Genomic DNA, 8,324 nt, shown 5'->3' on the forward strand with positions numbered 1-8,324 from the left:
CCGCGGGCTCAGGCAATCCACTCACCTCAGCCTCCCAAGGTGCGGGATTACAGGCTGAGCCACCAAGCCTGGCTGGTTTTGCCTGTCTTTGATCTTTTTTGTAAATAATATCATGTAGCAGTATTATTTTTTATTTGGCTTCCCTTATTCAAGATTATTTATGTCTAATTTATTCATGTTATTGCATGAACATATGGTGTGTTCGTTTTCATTCCAGTATAGTATTCCATTGAGCAAAAACACTATGATTTATTCATTGTTCTCTTGAAGGACTCTATAGGATATGTGGTTAGGAATAGAATTATTAGGTCATAAAGCAGACCTGTTCACTTCTAATGGATGTTACATAACAGCTTTCAATTTACACTCAAATTTTTATTTTTGAATTGTTTCTAATACATAGGAATATAACTGACTTTTGTTTATTGACCCCCCCCATCCAGAGATCTTGTTAAATTTAATTCTAATAGTCTGTAGATTCTTTTGGATTTTAAAATATAAATATTCATGCCATCTGCAAATAATGACAGTTTTATTTCTTCCTTACAAGTTCGTATACCATTTTTTCCCCTTTATCACATCGGCTGGAACTTCCTGTACAAGTTGAACACAAATGGTGATGCTGAGTATATGATTCCCAGTTCTCTTTCTAGCTCGGGGGAAGCTGTAAATGTTTCATCATTTAGTACAACACTTGTTATATTTTTTTTTTTGTATATACACTTCAACATATTGAGGAATTTCCCTCCTCTTCCATTTTTAAAAATTCCAGCAATACGTTGCTTAGGTATAATTTGCATATAGCAAAATATGCAAATCCTAAGGATACTACTCAATACGTTTTGACATACCATTGTCAAAATGTAGCTATCACCTAGATCCATATTCATCATTCCAGAATATTTCTTCATTCTCAAAAATTCTATCTTCCCTTCAACCACAGTATCAACTTTCATCACTAAAAACTAATTTTGCCTGCTCTTGCACTGTGTATAAGTGGAATTGTTCAGAATGCACTCATATAGCTACTTTTGCACAGAAAAATGCTTTTGAGATTCATCCACGTTGTTGCATTTATCAGCAATTTGTTCGTCTTTATTGTTGAGGACCCATTGTATGACTATACCACATTTTCTTTCTTTACATACTGTGCTGACAGAAATTAGTTTCCAGGTTTTTACTATTATAAATGCAACTCCTATTAACATTCTATACAGTCAGACGCAGTGACTCATAACTGTAATCCCAGCACTTTGGAAGGCTGAGGCTGAAGGATTGCTTGAACCCAGGAGTTTGAAACCAGCCTGTATAACCTAGCAAGTCCTCTTCTCTACAAAAAAAAAAAAAAAAAGCCGGGCATGGTGATGTGCACCTGTAGTCCCAGCTATTTGGGAAGTTGAGGCAGGACTGTCTGAGCCCAGAGACAGAGGCTGCAGTGAGCTGTGATCGTGCCAGTGCACTCCGGGTTGGGTGACAGAGTGAGATCCCGATTCAAAGCAAAACAAATTACAGTGTTTTGGCAGGCATATGCTTTCATTCCTCTTAGATAAATACCTAGGAGAATTGTTGGATATAATTTGTGTATGCCTGTAGTGGGAAACTGTTGGGGGGGTGTGGTTGGCAGTTGAGGGAAACTGCTAGAGGAGGGAGGGGTATACCTCATCAACAAGGGTACCTGCATAATCAATGTTTGTATTCCTAACCCTGAATTGTACCCCACATCTATATAATAATTTTTAAAAAAGAATTTGTGTATGCTTAACTTTATGAGGAAGTGCCATGTTGTTTTCCAAAGTGGTTGTACCATCCTGCCAGCAATGAATGAGAGTTCCAATTGCCCCACATTCTGCTCAATATTTAGTATTGTCAGCCTTTACAATTTTAGACATTCTAGTAGGTGTGTAAAAGATATTTGTTGTGGTTTTAATTTTCATTATTTCCTGATGACTAGTGATTTTAAGCATCTTTCGTGTTTATTGGCCATTCATATGCTTTTGTAAAGTACCTTTCAAGTCTTTTGTCCATTTTGCTATTCTGCTGGTTTTCTTATCTGTCTGGATGTGTTCTTTATTTGTTCTGGATACAGTTACTTTGCCTGATATGTGTATCACTCCCAATCTGTGGACTGTCTTCACTTCCTTAGTAACATTTTTGGATAAAAGTTATTATTTTTAAATGATACGTTTAGCAAAGTCCAATTTATCATTTATTTTTCTTTCCTGGCTAGTATCTTTTATGTCTCACTGAAAAAAATCTTTGCCGGCCAGGTGCGGTGGCTCATGCCTGTAATCCCAGCACTTTGGGAGGCAGAGGCAAGAGGAATGCTTGGGTCCAGGGGTTCAAGACCAGCCTGGGCAACTTGACGAGACCTCTTCTCTACAATAAGTAAAAAAAAAAAAAAAAAAATTAGCCAGGCATGGTGGTGCGCACCTATAGTTCCAGCTACTTGGAAGCCTGAGGTGGAAGGATTGCCTGAGCCCAGCAGGCGGAGGCTGCAGTGGTTGTGAGTGTGCCACTGCACTCCAGCCTGGGCGACAGAGAGAGACTCTTAATCAAAAAAAAAAAAAAAAAAGAAAAAACTTTGCCAGCCAGCCATGGTGATTCACGTCTGTAATCCTAGCACTTTGGGAGGTCGAGGCGAGAGGATTGCCTGAGTCTAGGAGTTTGAGGTCCGCCTGGGCAACATAGTGAGACTGTGTCTCTATTAAACAAACAAACAAACAAAAAACTTTGCCAACCCCAAGGTTTAAAGACATCTCTTATCCCATGTTTTCTTCTAGGAACTTTATAGTTTTGGCTTTAACATTTAAGTCAAAAGTGGACCCTGAACACCACCTATCATAATACTGCAAAAAAGATGGACCCTGAACACCACCTATCATAATACTGCAATAGCGGGACACTCTGGGGCAGATAGGGGGCACATAGCATCAATAAAGGCGGCTGATCCTAATCTAGGTCAAGTGAGATCCAATGGGAGGCCAGAACTTCACCTATACCTAAACCACTTACGTACCCAATCCTGACTTGTATCTCACAACTTAAAAAAAAAAAAACTTATCTATGATCCATCTCTAATTCATTCTTGTGTACAGTAAGAAGTGGGAGTCAATATTTATTTTCTCCATACTTATATCTAGTTGTTCCAGCACTGTTTATTGACAAGACTTTCCTTTCTCCATTGGATTTCTTTGACAACAATGTACAAAATCAATTGACTATAAATTTGGGGGTCTATTTCTGGACTCTTTATTCTGTTCCATTGATCTATTTGTCTGTTCTTCCAGCAATATCACACTGTCTTAAGTAGTGTACCCTTGTAGTAAATATTGAAATCAGTAGTGTAAGTCAGCTGTTCCCAATCTTTTTTGGCATCAGGGACTGGATTTGTGGATGACAATTTTTCAATAGACAGAGCAGGTGGAGGGGGGTGTGCACGGGAGGAGGGATGGGGGAATTATCCATCATCAGTCATTAGGTGCTCATAAAGAGCACGCAACCTAGCTCTCCTGCATGCACAGTTCACAACAGAGTTTACACACCTATGAGAATCTATGCCCCCACTGATCTGACAGAAGATGGAGTTCCACTTGCCAGCAACTCACCTCCTGCTGCAGGGCTGGGTTCCTAACGGGCCAGTCAGCGGCCCTGGGGGTTGGGGACCCCTGGTATAAGTTATTTACCTTGTGCTTCTTCAGGTTTGTCTTGGCTATTCTAGGTAATATGTATTTCTATATACATTTTAGAATTAGGATCTCAATTTTTATGTTAAAAGCCTGCTGGGATTCTGATTGGGATTTCATTGGCTCTACAGATCGATTTGGGAAGTGCTGGCATCTTAATTTTTCTTTTTGAGTCAGAATCTCATTCTGTCCCCCAGGCTGGAGTGCAGTGGCACCATCACGACTAAGGCAACCGCATCCTACCGCAGCTTTGGCCTGCTGGGCTCAGGCAATCCTTCCACCTCAGCCTGACAAGTAGCTGGGATGTACAGGTATCCGCCACCACACCTGCCTAATATTTTGATTTTTTTTTTTTTTTTTTTTGTAGAGATGAGGTCTTGCTATATTGCCCAGGCTTACCTTGAACTCCTGGATTCAGGCAATCCTCTTGCCTCAGACTCCCAAAGTGCTGGGATTACAGGTGTGAGCCACCGTGCTTAGTCGACATCTTAATATTGAGCCTATCACTCTTTATTTAAATTTTATGTTATTTTTTAAGCAACAGGGTCTCACTATGTTGCCCAGGCTGGTCTCCAACTTTTAGGCTCAAGCTATCCTCCTGCCTGAGTTTCCCCAAGTACAGAGATGCACCACTGTACCCAGCTCATCTCTCTTTTTGATTAAGCCTTTGTGAATTTCTATCAGCACCCCCCCCCAATCCACTCATCACAGCCCCTTGAGTAGCTGAAACTACAGATGTGCCACCCACCATGACTGGCTATCTTTTTAGAGACGGGGTCGCTATGTTGCCCAGGTTGGTTTCAAACTTCTGGCCTCAAGTGATCCTCCCACCTTGGCCTCCCCAAGTTCAGAGATTACAAGTTTGAGCTACCATGCCTGGCCTATAAATGACATTTTAAAAAATTTCATTTTTCAATTGTTTCTTGCTATATACAGAAATACAGTTGACCTTGTATTCTGTGATCTTACATTCATTTTAGTTTATGGATTCTTTTGAATTTTCTATGCATACTATCACATCATCAGTGAATAGCATTAGTTTTACCTCGTTTCTATTCATTTTCTTGTCTTATTACACTGATCAGATTTGCAGAATGGCGGAATAACTTGCCTAAGTTCACACAGTAAGAGCCAAGATTGAAACTCATGTTGGTCTGATTCCAGAATACCCTGGGATGAATGTGGGGTGAATTAATATTTGTTGTTGTTGTGAAAGAATAAGGGACATATGGCTAGAAGAAGTTGTTAGGGCCATACTGAAGAAGGTCTAATATAATAAGGTAAAGGATTTGAATTGTATTCTGTGGGTTGTGAAGGATCATTGTTTTCAAGTGGAAAAGTAACAGAATAAAAGTGGAAAGATTAATCTTGTGACAGTGTGCAGTATGGCTTGAAGAGAGCCTGTTCATTCACTTATTCATTCATTTCACAATCATTTATTGAGCATGCAATACGTCCCAGGAATTGTTATAAGTACTGAAGAAATAAAGATGAAGATAATGTGTTGCTTAGAGTAATAGAGATATAAGTGATGGAGAGCAGAATTTTAGCACAATCTGTTAGTCATGCAGCAAAGGCAACTCAGTGACCTTGCATAAATTATTTGACCTTTCTGAAGCTCAGTTTTTATCATATGTAAAATGGAAAAAATAGTATATATAATGACCACTTCAATTAAAAAAATAATTTATGTAATATTCTTGAGCTGTATTACACATTTATGGTAGCCATAATATTTAAGGGATTTAGAAGAGAGCAAACAATAAGAACTACACATTTGGTCACAGAGTTGTCTTGTTCAGTAACCAAATTGACAAATAAATGTTATAACTGATTTTCCCCCCATGATTACATTTTTAATAGAATGAACTGTAGATTTTTGCTCTTGCCTTTTGAGAGTGCACCAAAATAGAAGTAACTGTGCTACACACAGATTTAGCCAACATAATAATACTCCTTTACATCTGAATAAAGAGCTCGAGAGTTAACAAAGTACATTTTATATGCACCATTTTGCTGTGTCTTGCAACAAATATACGGATGAGAAAATTGCAATATTTGGTGACTTGTTTGAGGTCACGTAGTAAGTAGCAGAGCCTATTTCACATGGTACTTATTTGCTTATCTTCTATAGCTCTTGTTACTATACTGTTACTTCTCATTACCTCATGATGCTGCTGGTAGTGTAACACAAAAATGCTATGGAATCTCCCACCTTTATGTTTGAAAAAATTGATCACCTTCAAAACTGAATGTGGAAGACAAGGCAGACAAAAATAGAAATACTTGTCCTATAATGCTCATATTCTGATTTTTCCTAGGTATATTGTTAAATGCATAATTTGTCTTTTTTTTTTTTTTACTATGTTATGTGGCATTTATGATTCTGCTGACATTTCTTTTTGGTTTATTTCCTTGCCTCATCCATTCATGGTCTGTCAAGTTTCTACCTCGACTAAATTTCAATAATTTCCTTCCCCTTTATGATTTGCACTCACATTTTTTTCCTTATTGGGTTGTTTTCTCTTGATAATCTACCTAGTTCCTATATCTTTGCTTTCTTTTTCTTAGTATCATAATGTCAAGTTATTTATTGCCTTTTCTACCTTTTCATCTTAGATTATCACAGTGAGGATTCATTCATAATTATGGCTAGCTTTTATAAACAATTATCTTGAGGTCTCACAGAAATTTAAGTTGCTTCAAAATACGGACAATGTTTTTTATAAAAAATGTTTTATGAGCAAGGCATTGGCGGATGAGGCGGGAAAGGGGACATGAGAATTGGGACAAATTCTATTATTCATACTTTAAAGATTCAATGAAGCAACAAACATGATGCAATTCCTTGTTGGGTTCTATAGCATGTACAAACAAGAACAAAACTACTTCCTGACCCTTGAGGTGCTTACAGTCTAGTAAAAGAGAAACACGTATATAGACAACTCCGGTGTAAGATGGAATATTGTTATAACAAGGGCAGGAAGTTCAAAGGGAGCCCAGAAACTACCAGAGAGCAGAAGCTCCATGACTCTTCAACGTTCGAGGCAACTGAGTAGCAGTTGGGCATGCAACTCATATACTCTGCTGTCAGATTGTTTTTATTTTTTGTTAGAAACAGTCTCGAGCATATAGTAAGAAGTTTGACTGAGTAATATGGAAATGCAATGGGGAGTCATTTATTTGCACAGTTATCATGGGCAGTTTTTGAAAGTGTGAAATTGACTATTGTAGAGGACTGATGGACTCTGGATTTCTGCCAAAAAAGGGAGGGAATGAAGGCAAGGAGAATCTTTTCTGTGTCACAACTCCTGATAACTCACAGTTGGGGGTGAGGACAGGAAGGAAAAGCGGGAGTTCAGCAATGTGACAGACCTCAAGTGACTACCAACTCATTGTAGGAACCCTACAGACTAGTACTAGCAGAAGCTAGGCCAAAAAAAAAAAAAAATCCTCCATTTCCCATTTCCTCTTCCTTTTTTTTTTTTTTTATTTAAAAGAACTGTTTGGGTTTTTGGGGAACATAATTCTATTATTCTAGATAATTTAAAACATCTTTAAATATTTGCAGCATTAGTACACAGTCAATGCAAACATTTCAAACACTAGATAGGTGTACAAAATGAAGTGGAACACACCCACTTCTTAGCACTCTCCAAGGCTAACATTTTTTATTATATTCTTCAAAATGTTTTCTCTCTGTAGTCAAACACACACTCCACACACATACTTCCCCCACCCCCAATAAAATTGGCGGGGTTCTCACAACTTTCCCCCCCCCACCTCCCCTCTCCAACTTTGAGGTTGAAGACACGACTAAAACGAATGGACTTTGGAGCACGCCAGAACCGGGCTCAAATCCTCTCCAATTTCTGGCTGTGTGATCCCAGGCAAATTATTTATTTAAGCGTCTTTTTTTTTTGTGAAGCGTAAAATGGTAATTACTTTCCGAGATTTTGAGGATTAAAACCTAGGGTGTTTATAAATCACTCAGCACAGAGCCAGACACATAGTAAGTGTTCAGTAAACACTATCATTGTCTAGGGCAAATAACCTTTCTCGTTATAAGGTTAAAAATAAGTAAATGTGTGTCTCTCATATTTTGATAACTGCTGTGAAACGTTGCTGATTTTTTTCAACTAATTATCATGTAAGTTGGAAACAACTTGCTTTTCCAAAACGTAAAACCGATCTGTCTCAGCAACACTCAAAGGGGGGGTGGGGTCGGGGTGGTGGCTCCTCGCATTTGGGTGCCAATTCCCGCGCCCCTTCAGTACTTCACGGATGTCTGGAGAGTGGACTTCCCGATGCAAACTTTCGTGAGTTCATGGCGTGCCAAGCATTCTCTTCCAGGTGAGGTCCTCACACTGTGTGCCGCTTTTGCTTCATCATGCAATTGCTGGGTGGCACCCCTTGAAGCTCCCACAGTCGCGTCTCTCCATCCCCTCCCGGGATACGACTGCAACGGGAGAAGCCTGTTCTCGTGGGAGCCGAGGGGCTTGACGAAGGTGGGACGCGGACGCCTCCAGGGAGCAGCAGCAGGGCTGGGGGTGGGGTGGGGTGTGCCCGAGGGGTGCCGGCCGCTGGCAGAGGGGCCCGGCCGCAGCGCGGGCGGGAGGCACCTCTCCGGGCGACCCCGGC

The 8,324-nt window shown here is 39.8% G+C and overlaps 1 protein-coding gene across 5 annotated transcripts in view; it reads left to right on the top strand.

Annotated features, from left to right (window-relative positions):
- Positions 1 to 8,123: 8,123 nt before the first annotated feature.
- NCOA2 (nuclear receptor coactivator 2) overlaps positions 8,124 to 8,324 on the top strand; it is a 303,080-nt gene continuing 302,879 nt past the window's right edge. For all 5 annotated transcript variants that reach the window (XM_021718737.1, XM_021718740.1, XM_021718742.1 and 2 more), the window contains exon 1: positions 8,124 to 8,191. The gene's annotated coding sequence lies outside the window, so the exon portion shown is untranslated. The remainder of the gene's footprint in view (positions 8,192 to 8,324) is intronic.

Source organism: Carlito syrichta, unplaced genomic scaffold, assembly GCF_000164805.1.
Source record: "Carlito syrichta isolate Samal-C Ts95f unplaced genomic scaffold, Tarsius_syrichta-2.0.1 Scaffold313380, whole genome shotgun sequence".
NCBI lineage: Eukaryota > Metazoa > Chordata > Mammalia > Primates > Tarsiidae > Carlito > Carlito syrichta.